An 18383-nucleotide genomic window follows, 5' to 3' on the forward strand; every position below is an offset into this window, starting at 1 on the left:
TCACTTTCCCATTCATTTCAGCCTTTTCCTCTGGCCCCCAGACCCCTTTGTAGGGTCCAGCAGAAAATTACCCGCATTTCCCATTGACTTACATTGTACTCGCTATTTGGAACGAATATGCGATTATTACAAAGTACTCGTTACGAGTACAGCGATTACAAATATTACGGTACTCGCTCATCACTAGCAATGACATAAAGGGCCAGCAGTCAGCTATGCTTTGTTGTTCCCATTATTAAAGATTGGGGCTCCTATACTGTTATTGCGTATGCAGTGACTGCAAGGGCTGACAAAAATTTGGACGCACCTCAATAAATACCCCTTTGAAGAGACATAGAGGAGAGTCTCAGTAAAAAAAATGTTCCCATTATAAAGGAGTGGGTTTCCTATAGTGATAATGCCCATGCTGTGACTGCAAGGACTGCTAAAATTTGGGAAAAAACCCACTAACAATTTAAAGACACTTAGAGCTGGGCCACAGTAACGACATGTTCCCATTAGAAAGGAGAGGGTCTGCTATACAGTTATAGGGTTTGCAGTGAGTCCAACGGCTGCCAAAATTTAGGAAAAACCCTACTAACAATTTAAAGGCACATAGAGCTGGGCTATAGTAATGAGTACGACATGTTTCCATTAAAATATAGTGGGTCTCCCATACTCCAATGTCCCTTGCAGACCCATGTCTGAGTGTGAAGACAGAGGTGCATGGGAATAGAGTTAGACCTCCCAAAAAAAGACACTGTATTTGAGTTTATGTTACACAGCTATCATTCGGTGGTTTTGAGAAGTCTGGCAAAATCCAGCCCTTGTTCATTTTTGTAAGAGTCAGCCTGTCAGCATTTTCAGTTGACAGGCGGATGCGCCTATCAGTTATAATTCCAACGGCAGCACTAAAATCCCGCTCTGACAAAACGCTAGCAGCAGGGCTGGCCAGGACCTCCAAGGCATAGAGAGTCAGTTTATGCCACGTGTCCAGTTTGGATACCCAATAATTATAAGGCCATAATCACAGAGGACATTGGTACGGTCGACAAGGTACTCCCTCACCATCTTCCAAAACTTTTCCCTCCTTGGGAGAGTATCCCGCGCCTCAGGGCCTGTGCGATGGGAGGGTCTGAGAAAACTGTCCCAGAACTTTGACAGTGTTCCCCTGCCTCTGCTGGTTTGCATTTGTGTCTCTCTCGCCTGTACTCCTTGGTTGTCCAATGAACTATGACCTCTGCCGCCAGCGTTTTCAGATAGGAATTTTTTAAATAATTCCGCAACAAGGGCCTTCTCATACTGCATCATTTTATTAGGCCTGTTCTGCAAGGGAATAAGAGACAGAAAGTTTTCCTTGTAGCATGGGTCTAGAAGTGTCACCAACCAGTAATGACTGTCACCCAAAATTTGGACAACGCGAGGGTCACGGGAAAGGCAACGTAACTCAGCCATGTGTGCCAGACTGCTAACTGGCAAGACTTCTGTGTCCTCACCAAGAGGATGACTGACCATGCCCTCCTTCTCCTCCCTGTCCTTAGGCCATCCACGCTGAACAGATGGTATGACAGTTATGCAGGCAGTACCGTCTATAGAGCAGAAAACTAGCTCCTGTTATTCCTCCTCCTCTTCCTCATTGTCACCCAATCCACGTTGGGATGAGATTAAGCTAGGCTGTGTGGAATCACCCTGTATGGTTCCTTGTTCCATCTCATAGTGCTAAGCCTGGAATGCATCCTCTTTAATTGTGAGCAGAGAGCATTTCAGAAGACAAAGAAGCGGGATGGTGACACTAATTATGGCGTCATCCCCGCTCACCATCTTAGTGGAGTCCTCAAAGTTTTGGAGGATGGTACATATGTCTGACATCCATGTCCACTCCTGAGGTCTTATGTGTGGAGTCTGAACTGAATACCGATGGCCTTGTTGATGCTGGTAGTCAACAACTGCCCTATTCTCACAAATCCTTCCCAACCTCTGCAATGCAGAGTTCCAATGCATGGGGACATCGCAGATCAGTTGGTAAGCTGGAAGCTGCAAACGCTGCTGAAGCACGGCAAGGGCAGCGGAAGCTGTAGCTGACTTTCTAAAATGGGCACACACGCGGCGTACTTTGACAAGCAGATCCGGAAGATCCGGGTAGGTTTTGAGAAACCGCTGAACCACGAGGTTAAGCACATGGACCAGGCATGGTACGTGTGTGAGCTCATCTCACAGCTGCCACCAGGTTCAGGCCATTGTCACACACGACCATGCCTTGCTGTAGGGTCAGTGGTGTCAGTCACAGATCTGCCTGCTCTTTCAGAGCTGTTCACAACTCTTCAGCATTGTGCAGTTTGTCACCTGAGCATATTAGCTTCAGCACAGCCTGTTGCCGCTTGGCCGAGGCAGTGCTGTAGTGCTTCCAGCTTGCGACTGATGTGGTCATTTCGGAGATGGAGGTTGAAGAGGAGGAGGAGGTGCAGGAGCTATAGAATGTGGGGGCAACCCTGATTGACCCAGGGCCCACAATCCTCGGTGTCGGGAGGGCGTGTTCCATCCCAAGGTCCGACTAGATCCCAGATGCCACTATATTAACCCAATGTGCCATCAGCGAGATGTACCGTTCCTGCCACAAGCTCTTGTCCATGTGTCCGTGGTTAGGTGGACTTTCCCAGTAACTGCGTTGTTGAGGGCACGGCTAATGTTGTGGGACACGTGCTCGTGTAATGCGGGGATGGCACACCGGGAGAAATAGTGGCGGCTGGGGACCGAGTACCAAGGGATGGCTGCCGCCATCAGGTTGTGGAAAGCTTCCATCTCCACGAGCCTAAAAGGCAACATTTCAAGCGCAAGCATTCGCAAAATGTGTAAATTTAGTAGTGTGGCCTGTGGGGTGTTGGCTGCGTATTTGCGCTTGCGTTCCAAGAACTGGGGTAGGGGCAACTGAACGCTGCGCTGGGACAAGGACGTGGACGTGCTTGCTGATAGAGCTAGTTGAGAGTGTGCAATGACACATGCAGGGCGGGAGGCATCTTGGCATGTGCCATGGACAGGGGATCGGCGTGCATGCACAACAGCGGAAGAACAGTGGTGTCACCTTCAGACACGGTTTCTGGACCCTGGGGTTCGGCCCACTTAGTCAGGTGTTTTGCTGCCATGTGCCTGATCATGCTGGTGGTAATCAGGCTCCTAGTTTTGCTACCCCTGCAGATGCTGGGCTGTCAGGTGGTGCAAATGGCTTTTTTGGGGTTATCTGGAGAGTCTTTAAAAAGCAACCAGACTCGGGAAGACCTAACACTTGTACTGGCAACTTCCGTCGTGTTGGCATTACAAGGAACGCTTTCCCGCCTTGTGTCTGTGGCCACCACACTGCTTCTTCCTGCCTGTTGTGGTGCTATGCCTCCCTCCCCCTGTGTGCTGCTGTCCTCACTCTGTATGTCCCCCTGCCAGGTTTTGTTAGTTACTATATAATCCACCACCTCGTCTTCCACTTCCACACCCTGGTCGTCCTCCTTACTTTCTGGCAATTGTGTCTCATCATCATCCACCTTTTGTGACAGTAATTGCACTTTACCACCATTGCCTTTGTGTGACCGTGTCTGCTCCAATATTTGGGCATCGATACACGCATTCTCCTTTTGTGTTGCTTGAAGCTGGCCGGGTGAGAGGCCCAAATCTATAAATGGAAAAGTGAACAGCTCTTCAGTGTCCAAGTGTGGGATCAGTTGTCTCTGGGCACCTGGCATGGTGGGAGTAAAGATGATCAGGGTGAGGAATATGCGGTCCAGACTCATGGCTACTGAGACTTGACCATGTGGAAGACAGGGTGGTGGTGGTGGTGGCAGAGTGACTGGAAGCATTATCTGCTATCCAACCACCAACCTTTTGACACTGCTATGGGTTTAATAGTGGTATACTATGGTCCCCTAGTAATTGGGACAGGAAGGTTGAGCGACAAGATGTGGCTGTTTGTTGTGGCACAATTTCAGTTTGCCCACGGCCTCGTCCTCGGCCTCTGCATGCACCATCACGGCCACTTGCCCATCCCTTGCCACATTCCTTGCCCATTTTAAATGGAGGACAATATTTTCCACGTTCACGAGAAATGGCTGATTTTGGAACGTAGTTATATGTGATATGTCTGATAGAGAACCACGGTTTTAAATAGTAGGCCTGTAATTTACTAATATTATTCTACACAGAGACCTAGTGTGAATAGCTTGACCGATACACTGCAACAGAATGGAAAAGGAGGCCAATATTTTCCACGTTCAGTTCAAATTTCTGGATTTTTATCGCTGAAATATGGAACAGATCTGACTGTATTCTGCAGTGCTAACAAGCAAATGGAGCAAGAGTATGACGGACTTTTTTGCACCTTATCTCTGATTTGGACTATGATTGACAATACATATTGTAATACTGTAGATTTTGATGGTTAGATTTTAATTATGTATTAATAAAAATCTGTTTTATGCCTTATATACTCTACGTTCCTCCTGTTTTACATATGTGCACATAATGTATAAATATGTGCAATGTCATTAATTATGCTTATTTTATATATGTGATGCAGCACCCAAGAGTGAAAAGATAAGTGATTGACTGTACAAATCACATTGAGTGTTGCTATGATTGTGTGTGGCACAGTGACGGGCAGCAGCGTCACTGGATCTTGTTGTGGTGGGGAGTATGGTACTTTCTGACAACGGGGTGTGATTAATTGTGATTAATTATGGAGAGTGATTCATTATTGCAGTTATGAGTGGGTAGTCTTAATGAAGTCACCTACATGTACAGAAGCAATATAGCCCCTCATGTCAGTCAGTGATATGAACTTTGTAGGGGCTAATTTAAAGGAGTTTCTGGGATACATTTGATATTGCCTTGTTGCTTAGATTTGCCTACAATTGCAAAACCAATGATAGACACCTGCTGTTACCACATGGATTAAGTTGGCATCGGATGTGATATCATCACCATCCACCAGCCCCAGGTTGGCAGTTAGGTAACTAGAACACCGAGTCATTAACAAACATCCAATTATATGTTATTCAATTCACCTGACTGCTGTAGGTGTTTTGAATGTTTGGACTTTTGAATAGGGGATGATGATGAGCCATTTCATATTTCATGTCAATCCTCAGAATAGCTAGAATCTGCCCATGTCTACAATACCTCCAAATTTTGAAAAATGAGAGAGGGAAGCATACTTCAGCTTGTGTAGATGGCTACAGGAATTTTTATTTTACACTAGGTTAGTACCTTAAACTTGCACAGTGCTTTATATGTGCCCACAAAGTAATATTGTTGTTAGTGAAGCCCAGTAGCGTTCTCATACAGTATGGTACCCTTTTCCTGGCCTCCATAATAACCCTCCACACACAGTATGATGTTCCCAAAGCCCCCCAAACACACAGTATGATGCACACAAAGTAGATTTCCCTGTGCATAATTTGATGCCCCACACTACACTCTCCCTCAATCCTCCACACTCTATGATGACCCCACAAATAGTATGATGCCCAAGTGCCTCCACACACAACATAATGCACCCACACCCACAGGCAATATGATGCCCTCAGTGTCACCTACATTAAATATGATACTACAGTCCCCCCTACAGTATGATGCCTTTCACAATCCGCCCACATACAATATGATGCCCGCTGTGTCCCTCACACAGTATAATAACCGCATCATTTTGCACACAGTATGATGCTCCCCCCCCCACAAGCATTTCACTTGTCACGTGACCTTAAAGTCCTTGAAGATCCTTCAGTCTCAATCCAAACTGACCGGTGAAATAGGGATCTGATGGGACCCAGTCCAGATCAATCATTGATGTCCATTCTGTGTCCCACAGATATATTTTAGGTTGGGACATGCACTGGACCTTTCTAGACTACTCTTCAAATTCTGTCCTACTGGATCCGGTACACTTGGAAGGTATCTGTATGCAAAGAATATAACCATATAATATAAAGGAAGTGTGCACTTACCATAGACTCAGGAGGTACATGTATACCTTTTATTTGAACTGCATTGAAAAGGGACTATGCTAAAAATGTCAATAAGAAGGTTACAGTAAGCAGCTGTATAACGTTTGTGTACATTGGGTACAATGAAATACAATGGTCAACCTCTCTTCTGACCTCTCACAAAAAGTGCAAGGCACACCGGGATTCTATTTTCTAGATAGTTTAGGATTCCAGACGTTGGACTTATTAATAATAGTAATAATAATAATAATCTTTTTATTTATATAGTGCCAACATATTCCACAGTGCTTTACAATTCAGACAGTTTTTCCAGATATTATCAGCACTGTCCCCATTGGGGCTCACAACAATCTGCATTCCCTATTAGTATGTCTTTAGAGTGTGAGAGGAAACCGGAGAACCTGGAGGAAACCCACACAAACACGGGGAGAACATACAAACTCCTTGCAGATGTTGTCCTTGTTAGTAAGTTGTTGGACTTACTCTAATCTTGCTCTTCCTTTAAGAACAGGGGCAAACGGCTATATCCTTTACCAGTGTGCTGTCTTAACAGATAGTGATTATTGGATCAATGTGCTATCTTTGGACAAACCAGTAATTTTCAACATAGATTGCTGGTCCATATGAAAAAAAAGAACCATACACTGATCTGGTCCAGTTTACAGATGACACTAGTGCAAGTCAGTAACAGGCAACTACGTGGATGAGCACATGGAGCCAGTATTGTCGACAATTTGCGGATATGTCTGACCTGAGTTTTAGTACAGTGTTACACGCCGCTAGGTTCAGATAGGGGCGAGACAGGTTACATGAATTCTTTGGAATCCTGGGGGAACCGTTATTCAGGGCGACCACAGACCATGTGCTGCAACTTCTCTCAGGCACACAGGGGTTTTTACCCTCAGGCACAGACACGTAGGTTGTTTCACTTGTTGACCAGACACACTTGACAAGAGTCCTCGTAAACGGTAGAACAGTAACATTTAATAAGAAGCCGCACAGCCAGTGTAAGTTAAGTCTTATGAGCAACAGGCTCCAGAGACAAACATTACAGTTTCCTTAGCAGCACAGCAGTTCACAGTCTTCCCAGTAGCACAGACAGCACAGTTCTAATGCAAAGAAACCTTAATGAACACAGCATTCTTTACAGCACAGTGAGATGGAGGAGGGGGAGGGTTTGCTGAGGGAAATGATCCCTGTGATACCATTTCTTCCAGTCCTTTCCAATCCTTATCTTTCTGCCTGACAATACTCTGCACTGCTAGGTCAGGAACTCTACCTGACCTGTGCTTAACTTCACTCCTGACTTGAATCCTTTTCACTTGCAGGGGCACTTCTGTGAGATACAGAATATACACACCACCTTTCTCTTCAGCTCCAGCCAGACAGTAAACAACTTCCCCACAATCCCCCTGGGGCTCTGCTAAAACACTCCCCTTCTCCTGTGACTGTGATAACCCCTCTAGTTACTGGATGCTTCTGGAGCACAACACTTCCTGTCTCCTATGCTTGTGTTACTTCTAATAGTTGCTGAATGCTTTTAAAGCAACCGCACTACGTCTGCATGTCACAACAGCTTTCTGAATCCAGTCGCCTAATAGTATATATAATGGATATGCCATACATATTTAGCATGAGAATACCTTTTTTGACAAGTTCATATGTACAAGTGTGTTTTCTTCTGCTACAAGATTTTATGTGGTGGAAATAATAAAAACTAATTTGTATTTGTTTAAGATTGAAACCCCCCGGAGATTAGCGCAGATCTGTTATAGACCCTTGCTGTAACACTATTTAATGTCTGAACATACCATAATGCAGGTGTTTTCCTCTAGCACTTACCTCACTTTCTGTGCAGAAATATAAAAAATTAACTTTTAGAAAGTTGTGTACACATTTACAGACATAATATTTACACAGAGTGGTAAGGTAAAAAAGCAAAATCAGGTCTGACTTGAGGTTGCTGGAAAATGCTTGAGATTAAGGGAGAAAACAGTTCAGTACAACTGTCAGTTTAGTACAGAATAACCAAAGTTGCAGAGTCTAAAGTATGCATCTGTCCTCACCTTTAAGCGGGTTACCCAGAACTATAAAAAAGTTTTAGTATGGACCTAAGAAGTAACAGGCAGGTAATTGCTAACTACCTGTGTGTTTTTCCTGTTGATGATCTAAGCTAGCAGAGAGAGGTCACAGACCTTTCCTGCCGGTGATTCAGTTGATGCCATGTCGACAGAGCAATGGCTTCTCTTCTGCTCTCCTCTGTTTGTGGGGCATGACTGCCGATATCATGCTGATTGACAGCCTAATTGCAGGGAGTCGCCTGTCAGTCAGCATGACGTTGGCAGTCACTCCCCTTCGAAAGAGCAGTTCAGAAGAATAGCTGCTCTGTTGATGTGGAGCAGCTGGATCACAAGCTGGAGCGGTCAGTTATTGCTATGAGCCGGCACCAGGTAGAACAGGCAGGTAGTTGCTTCTGTTAGCAACTACCTGCCTGATAATTTTTAGGCCCATAGTAAAAAAAATAAAACCACCACACCATAGGATTCCATAGAAAACTAGAGCAGATACTAGTATTATTGACAAGACCTAGCTCTTGGCTCATAATTTTGTATGTGCATTCAGTAAAGACTTCTCTATCCTACCAAAAGAACTCTCCATTAATAAGTGTCACATTTGGCACAGGTCTCTGATGTCTTATAAATCTAGTCCTCACTGTAAATGTGACACATAATAGCTGTAATATGAAAAGGTCTGTGAAATGTTATAACATTCAAATATTAATGTTAGATTTTTCTCACATTCCTTAGCTAGCTTTATTAAAACAGATATTTCATAAAACTATAAATGATATGTAAGGGCAGTATTGAACGACGGGTCTGCTCTTCTAATAGCCAAAAAAGCTGATAAGAGATACATAGGGGGATACTTACTGCTACAGTTTGCAAAAAAAATCTTTCATGACTTGCAACATATTTTTTTATGCATTTAGACACTTTTGGTTCCTTGTCGAACAAGACGGCTTGGTTTAACTGTGCAGAGTGTGGCATTCCTGACAATGGAGGCTTGGCTTAATGGGCAACACAGTGCACCAGAATTTTGTCAAAAATTTGTAGCACAAAGTAATTAATAGGTGACAAAGTTATAATAGGTAGAATAAAGATGAACCAGATTTATCAAAAAGCATGAACCACTGTGATAAATCTGATGCATTTTAAGACTGTCTGGACTAAGCTTGCACAGTGTAAAGGTTAGATGTAATTGATCAATATGCAACATAGTATGTGCCCAGTGTATACATAATGGGAATGGATAGGAATCCCTTTGGTTAGCATAAACATAATTACCAAGGAAGATAGGATATCAACATGGGCCCAATGTTCCAGGGAGGAAATAATCCAAGCAAAAAAAATATGATCCTTTATTGAAGTCGGTAGTCTCAAAGTCCCAATGCATTTTGAGGCTCAAAGGTCCATTTTATCAAGAGAGAAGAGACTTAAAGAGGATTAAAAATGCTAGATTTGAAATGCGTAATGCCTTTGAGACTTTTGACTTTAACACAGGATCATCTTTTCTATACTTCTTGGATCATTTCCTTCTTTGAACTGTACGAACATGGTGATGTTCTGTCTTCCCTGGCAAATATATCCATACCAGAGGGTTTTACTACTGAAATGTGCTCCTGGACCAATTCCAACAATTCATGCCAATAAGATTAGAACATTGGCTGAATTGTATCACATACATGCCTGCTGAATTGTATCACATACATGCCTACAATTGTGTTGTCTATTTCAAGTACACATGTTGTGTTGTGCCTTCCTTATATCACATGGTTGTGTTGATACCTGCACCATGACATACTAACCCTATGAGCGCTTCCCTTTCTTAGCTCTGGTCGTTTCCGATCACTTTGCTGCTATATCTGCATGATAGGAACACACTTTCTGCCACCTTTCCTGGACGCCTCAAGGCAGGACCATGATGGATTGCCGGTTGTTATGCATTTGTATACACAATAGATCATCAATCACTATAATGATAGGGGAAAAGTGGGTAGAGGAAGTTGAAGAACTCTCCTCCTGCATACACTGGACACACACTCCTTGTCTGGTGTATTCTCTGATAGCTCCTTTTGGACAAACGGAAAAATATTTTTGGGCCTTTTTGTCTTATATTGTGGACTAGTCGCCATATCATGCTGCATGATACATATAGGGAAATATAGTCTGATGAAATATCTGCTGTAATAAACTCAAGGCCTCCATACACATTAAAGTATGTTGCTGATTAAATGATTGTTTCATGAACAAGGAAAGGAGGAGGAAAGGAGGTTCCTGCACCAGCATAGAAGGGGATTTTTTACGGTCAGAGCCGTGAGACTCTGGAACTCTCTGGGAGAGGAAGTGGTGATGTCCAACTCACTTAATGAGTTCAAGAGAGGCCTGGAAGCCTTTCTTGAGAACAATAAAATTACATCTTATGCTTAGTTAATTAATCCAGGGATTTAATCTGACTGCCAGATTGGCGTCGGGAAGTGAATTTTTCCTCAATGATGTAAATTGGCCTATACCGCATGGTTTTTTGTTGCCTTCCCCTGGATCAACGCTGCGGAATAGCTGCAGTGCACAAGAAATAGGCTGAACTGGATGGACGCTTGTCTTTTTTCGGCCTTATAAACTATGTAACTATGTAACATTTAGCCTAAATTTCTTATTATAGTCATTCAACATGACCATTCATGTTTAGTAACACCAGGCGACGAACCAATGATTTTCTAGGGAATATTCTTTTAGTCAAATATTGTTCATGGACAAACAACCTTTCATTGAACAAAAGATCTTTGGACTGACTTTTGGCCAAAAATACATGATGAAAATCATTTCACATGATGACAGTCTGTGATCAGTCGCCTAAAATGACCTCTCATTCTTCAGTTTTTGGTTAAGTTCTTTCATATTAATTTAATTTAATGTGTATGGGGCCTTATGCTTTTCAGTATTCCAGTATTTCAACCCAATTACCATTATAGCAGAATATGATAAACTACCAGTATGGAGTTGTAATAGTGAGTTATGTAATATGTGCGCTGCTATATTTCCTGCTTGACGTTTCCAAATTATTAAATGGATGTTGTGAAATTCCCCTTTGAGCCTTCACTAGTCATTGAGTTTTCTTCTCCTGACTTCTGAGCAACACAGGGTTTCTTCAGTGTTTACAACAACTATGAAATATTTCTGAAGCACAAGGGAGATCAAAATCATTCATCTATGCTGCTAGTTTTCTATATAGTGTACATGATAAAAACATGAAAATCTACAAACTCAATGGCAACTTCAGTGCACCTGTCTTCCATTGTTAGTGTGTGTCACATATCTCTGAATTCTATAGTGATTGCTTAGTACAAATAAGTCCATTATTCACCTTATGTTTCATTGTAAGATCAACCCTTGTGTTAAAAAAAAAAAATTGGTAGTACTGTAGCCTATAAATGTTCTTGCAGTAAGCGAGCATGTTTTGACCTTTATTTTTCTCATATTCAGTGAGTTGCTTAAAGGAAACCTTTGACGTTGTACATGCAGTCAGAGCTGTGGACACCATGGTATGGAAAAGAAAAGGAGAAGCTGAGCAGGATGATATATAGGTTTGTTGGAAAAGATTCAGTATAACTTGTATTTTATTCATTGAAATCCCTGGTGTTTTTATGCATATGTGTCCAATGGGTGGTCATACTCAGTGATTGACAGCTATGTCTGCAAGCACAGTCATACAGGGAAGACTGTCAATCACTGAATAGGACTGCCCACAGGACTCATATGCATACAAACACCAGGGATTTCAGTGAATAAAATACAGTGTTTCCTGAAAATTTTCCCTTAAAAATCTCTATCAATGATCATCTCCTTCTGCTCCATAACATCCTGTTTGCAGGTCAGATACCATTTTCAACATGACAGGTTCTTTTTAAAGTGAATTTGTCAAGACAGTTTTTCTTAGTCTTAGGCTGTATAGGTCCTAAAACCTTCATAAAAATGATACCTGCTCTATAGGAATTGAATGTCCCAGCAAGATGAAATCAAGTTTTGAAGCCTTATGCAGATTAGTCTGGAAGTGACACATCGATGCATTCAAAGTACATCAACACACCCCTTTGCACTTCTAGGTGATCAGGAAATTATCCCCTAACCCACGGTATGCCATATGTACAACCCCTGGCAAAAATTATGGAATCACTGGGCTCGGAGGATGTTCATTCAGTTGTTTAATGTTGTTGAAAAAAAGAAGATCACAGACATGGCACAAAGCTAAAGTCTTTTCAAATGGCAACTTTAGGGCTTTAAGAAACACTAAAAGAAATCTAGATAAAAAATGTGGCACTCAGTAAGGGTAATTTTTTTCAGACCAAGCAGAGGGAAAAAATTATGGAATCACTCAATTCTGAGGAAAAAATTATGGAATCATGAAAAACAAACACACAAAAGAACACTCCAATACATCACTAGTATTTTGTTGCACCACCTCTAGCTTTAATAACAGCTTGCAGTCTCTGAGGCATGGACTTAATGAGTGACAAACAGTACTCTTCATCAATCTGGCTCCAACTTTCTCTGATTGCTGTTGCCAGATCAGCTTTGCAGGTTAGAGCCTTGTCATTGACCATTTTCTTCAACTTCCACCAAAGATTTTCAATTGGATTGTGATCCGGACTATGACATTGACCTTATGTGTCTTCTTTCAAGGAATGTTTTCACAGTTTTTGCTTTATGGCAGGATGCATTATCATCCTGAAAAATGATGTCATCATCCCCAAACATCCTTCCAATTGATGGGATAAGAAAACTGTCCAAAATATCAATGTAAACTTGGGCATTTATTGAAGATATAATGACAGCCATCTCCCCAGTGCCTTTACCTGACATGCAGCCCCATATCATTAATGACTGTGGAAATTTGCATGTTCTCTTCATGCAGTCATCTTTATAAATCTCATTGGAATGGCACCAAATAAAAGTTCCAGCATCATCACCTTGCCCAATGCAGATTCGCGATTCATCACTGAATATGATTTTCATCCAGTCATCCACAGTCCACGATTGCTTTTCCTTAGCCCATTGTAACCTTGTTTTTTTTCTGTTTAGGCATTAATGATGGCTTATGTTTAGCTTTTCTGTATGTAAATCCCATTTCCTTTAGGCAGTTTCTTACAGTTCGGTCACAGACATTGACTCCAGTTTCCTCCCATTCGTTCCTCATTTGTTTTGTTGTGCATTTCGTTTTTTGGAGACATATTGCTTTAAGTTTGCGTGATGATTTACCTTCTTTTAAGAGTTTGATAATCCTCTCCTTTCTTTCAATTGACATCTCTCGTGTTGGAGCCATGATTCATGTCAGTCCACTTGGTGCAACAGCTCTCCAAGGTGTGATCACTCCTTTTCAGATGCAGACTAACGAGCAGCTCTAATTTGATGCAGGTGTTAATTTTGGAAATGAAAATTTACAGGGTGATTCCATAATGTTTTCCTCAGAATTGAGTGATTCCATAATTTTTTCCCTCTGCTTGGTCTGAAAAAAATTTCCCTTACTGAGTACCTAAAGTTGCCATTTGAAATGACTTTAGTTTTGTGCCATTTCTGTGATCTGCTTTTTTTCAACAACATTAAACAACTGAACGAACATCCTCCGAGCCCGGTGATTCCATAATTTTTTCCAGGGGTTGTAGACCATACAGACTATATGCCATGTATGTCCCATTTAGCAGCTACTTGTCTTGATGACAAATTATTTAGGACAAGTAGCTATAGAAGAACATCATGGTTGGAAGAGTAGAGGAAGACCAGCAGTCCGATGGCTTGATATTATCAAGATACCGGCGGAGAAGACCCTGTTACATCTATCTAGGCTTGCTCAAGATCGATCTTCCTACAGAGCGTTCATCCATCAAGTCACCATGGCTCCAGATTAAGCCAAAGGCCGTTAAATAAATAAGCTATATATAGCAGTAGTTGCTATAGAAAGTTATATAAACACTCATGCTACATATTTTGCTCTCTTCTTTTTGTTATCTCTCACTTAGAAAACATGATAAAATAAGAAATAACACACTTTCTAGACAATGAAAAAATAAAGACAAAGAAATGTGGAATCAAGGACAACTGGAAGCTACATGCTTGAGGGAGAATTTGTGTAGCCAAGCAAGACCAAGCAAGATATCTATTAATTCAGTTAGTATCTTGTCATTTTGCCTAATGAGGGGAAAGTCTCTATGATGGTTTGTGTAAAGTTATATTACACATATCCTATTCAGATTTTTTTTTCTGAGACATCGATTTATCACTCACAGATTTACATTTTGGTAGTTTCATGGGAAAAGTGGATTTTGCAGAGTATGTGTATTTATGGGCATTGACATGTTGACTTGCAGCTGCTACTAACTGATTTATTTGTTTAGAAATGGATCCTGCATTGTTTCAAGTCATTGGTTAGACCAAAACCAGTTGTAACAGCCTGCAATTTTTTGTAATTGAGAAGGTCATTACGTCCTCATCTTTTCCCCACACAAACATCTCACACTAAAGGTCCAGTTAGATGGACAAATAATCAGGAAATGACTGTTTGCAAGAACTGGCTGGCAAACACCTGACAAACGAGCAAAATGCTCGTTCATCAGGTACCATGATTTTTAAGCAAGCTTAACTCTTGGCACCACATCATCCTGTTTAAACAGGTGTTGTTCTGTCAATAATATGATATTCTATGATTATATAGTGATAAAATTAATGATCGTTCTCTACGCATAGAATTGTGGTTGACCTGTCTAACCAGGATATTAAGCGATCACCAATCGGCTTGCATGTAGCTAACACGCAGTCGTTCAATGCCGAGGATAGTGAAGTCTAAACCCAGAGACTATATCAAAAACTATTATGTCAATAGACCACAAAACACTCAAGACCAGTTTGCTGCTCATTTTTATATATGGTCATAGTGTTTTCGATTATATTTTAATTGAGCAATTGAACCAGCCTTCCTTCACTTCTGCTGTTAATGCAACATCTCACTGTACTATTGGAGCCATTTGGTTCAAAGAACTATATGGAGGCTTCTTTGCAGAGAAGAAGCTGTATATCTGCATCAGGTAAATTGTCGCAAGAGATACTTTGATGCCAAATAGATATGAGCAAATCAATTTGTTGCGTTTCATTTAGAATTTTGAACAATTTGCAATTCACTTAGTGTGACTAGCCTAAAATGAAAGCTGACATTTAGCACAATGCAGAGAATTACATCAGCCAAAAAACGCTCACATGTCCTATTCAAATATAGTCATGGATGTGCAATACCCAACTGCTGCCACTAAACAGTTGATGGAGCTGTGTTGTTTTGCTCCACAAATGAGCACATCTGGTTGCCACCGGCATCGGGAACAGCTGATCGGTGGTGGTACTGGGTGTCGCACCCCCACTAATGTGATATTGCTCACCTGTTCTAACAGTAGGCCATCAATATAATGTACCAGACAATCCCTTTAATGCATAAATGCCTGAGAAAATATTGTGCTGTTAGTCAAAATGGAGAGAATTAGGACATTTCCAAAGAATGTTCGTACAGATAAGTTACAGTTCTTCTACTCCACATTTGCTTTGACAAAGGTTGAGCTTTTTATTTCTTATTGTGTCAGTAATGTAATGATTGGGGATGTCTTGCTCAGTTAATTTACTAAGCTAGCCCCATTCTCTACTTCAGCTATGACAGAGAGTGGACTGGCATAGTTGTTCAAATGAGCCTTAAAGCCAACCAAGTTTATTTATGTCACCAATAAAGGAAGAGGAAGGTCAGTGTCCTTAAATGTCTAAGCAAATGCAGAATTATAGCTGCCGGGACCTGGGACCAGCAGTTACAGCAGCTGGAGTTTTGTTGATGAAAGTTTATCAGTAATTTCTACTCATTGCTTAAAGGGGTAGTCCAAAATACAAATTAAATTTCATCCTAAATCCTTATCTATTCTTTAAGCAACGTCACTTGCAAGGGTGGCGCTGGTCTCTGTACGCTGGGTATTCCCATAACGCGCACTGACTGTGCTATGTTGTCAGCTCGTTACTATGAATCTGAGCTGGTGAGAGAGCGCGCTGTCATTGTGCACATTGCACAATGCAAATCAAGCAGAGACTAGCCCAGCCCCTGAAGCTAGAGTCACTGTTGATGCTTTTTCAGGGAGGGGGCGGGGGCTGCTGCAATGACCGCAGCTTCTGTCCCCTGATGATGCTTCTTTTGTGTATCCCAGCATGCACTGGGATGCTCAAAATATAGGGATAGGAAATTTTTAATTAAAGTATATTAGAAAATAGTTTAGAATATGCCATTAAATAGATAGGAATTTAGGATGAAAATGAATTTGTATTTCGGACCACCCCTTTAAATACCATTTCTTAACTCTTAGCTTCATCTAGAAGCTCTTATTATTCAGCAAGACTGTTATGAGGGCATGTAAACATCAAAAAAGGGAATTATCAGATAGCAGTCCTATGCCTATTTATGCAAGGACCAAGTACATTTCCATGCATGAATTGTGCGCGAGGTAGCTCTGTAAGTATATGTAATACTATTTCACATTCAGACAAGTCTAATAAATACAATGTAGCCTCAGGGATGAACAGATCAATTTATACATATTTGCTTTTGTTATATTCCATTAAACATACTGTAGTTCCCATTATGCAAGTAATTGTGTGAATAACATGTATGTGGTTATCTATTGCTCTATTGCTAAATGTAGTCTGAGTAATGGTGTCTTGGAATGACCATAACTGATTAACATATATATCAATTAACAGATGCCTTTGTTTTTCAAATGTGTGTTTTCTGTGGAACCACAACATAAAGAATTTTTTTTATTGTGTTGTTATGGCAATTGACCCGGAAGTCCACGATCTAGCTGATTATGTATGAATGTCGTTGTGTAGAATTGCTTGAGAAAGGATGCTTGATACCCATAAGCTGCCTTTGATTTTTTTTTCTATGTATGTGTTGGTAATGGAATAAATCCAATTACTGTATTTTAAGTGCTGTGTCCTGTTTACATGAATATTATCCACACTAGTCATTCAGGTTAATCCCTTCATCACCTTGGGTTTTTCCGAAATTGCAAAAAAAATGCAATTCCACAATTTATTTATTTTTTTATCGATGTTCAATACATGCTAAAACTGACCTGCCATTATTATTCTCCAGGTCATTACGAGTTTGTAGATAACAAACATGTATCGTTTCTTTTTTATTTAAGTGGTGGAAAAAAAATCCAAAGTTTGCATAAAAAAAGTTGCCGTATTCTGACTCCCATAGCGTCTCCATTTTATGTCAATTTTTGGGCGCCAAATTGACATTTTTATTTATATCATTTTGAGGTAGATTCGATCTTTAGATGTTTTAGCAGGGTTTCAATAGCTTCTTAGCATCTCTGCAGTGGCATACCGCCAATGGCGGCAGGCCACGACACTGCTATGGAACCCGTGATCCGGGAGGGCCCCAAGCAGCGTGGGACCGAGGAGGATAGGTGAGTTGGAGGTTGCGGTGGTGGAGGAGCGGGGCATGCGCAGTAGCCTCTGCCGCTGCTACCACGTGTGCCCGCTGCTAAAGGGAAATGAATATTCCCTCTTCTCCACTCCCATGGGTGTGGAGAAGAGGGAATATTCATTCTCTTTAGCAGCGGGCACGGAGGAGCGTTGAGCCGCGGCTTCTGCTGTCAGTGGAGAGATGTGAATATGCCGGCAGCAGCAGCAGCTCACCTTGACGTCTGAGCGCTCGCTACTCAGATGCCGACATGAGCTGCTGGCAGACAGGACGCAGCAGCACTGGAGCAGAGGTGAGGAAGGAAGGTGAGTATAAGTGTTTATTTTTTTGTGTGCAGTGATGGGGCCACACATACCAGGATTGCTGGGTGAGGGGGCCACACATACCAGGATTGGGAGATGAGGGGCCCATGCATACCAGGATTGGGGGATTTAGGAGGCCACACGTACCAGGATTGGGGGATTGAGGAGGCCACACGTACCAGGATTGGGGGATTGAGGAGGCCACACGTACCAGGATTGGAGAATTGAGGAGGCCACACGTACCAGGATTGGGGGATTGAGGAGGCCACACGTACCAGGATTGGGGGATTGAGGAGGCCACACATACCAGGATTGGGGGATTGAGGAGGCCACACATACCAGGATTGAGAGGGCCACACATACCAGGATTGGGGGATTGAGGGGACCACACATACCAGGATTGGGGGATTGAGGGGGCCACACATACCAGGATTGGGGGATTGAGGGGGCCACACATACCAGGATTGGGGGATGGAGGGGGCCACACATACCAGGATTTGGGGATTGAGAGGGCCACACATACTAGGATTGGGGGATTGAGGAGGCCACACAT

The 18383-nt window shown here is 42.1% G+C and overlaps 1 protein-coding gene across 1 annotated transcript in view; it reads left to right on the forward strand.

Moving 5' to 3' along the window:
- The window catches only part of LRRC3B (leucine rich repeat containing 3B), a 317431-nt gene that overhangs the window by 288203 nt on the left and 10845 nt on the right, over positions 1 to 18383 (forward strand). The window lies entirely within an intron of this gene.

Source organism: Phyllobates terribilis, unplaced genomic scaffold (assembly GCF_046119375.1).
Source record: "Phyllobates terribilis strain yellow unplaced genomic scaffold, ASM4611937v1 Scaffold_4__5_contigs__length_816908805, whole genome shotgun sequence".
Taxonomy (NCBI): domain Eukaryota; kingdom Metazoa; phylum Chordata; class Amphibia; order Anura; family Dendrobatidae; genus Phyllobates; species Phyllobates terribilis.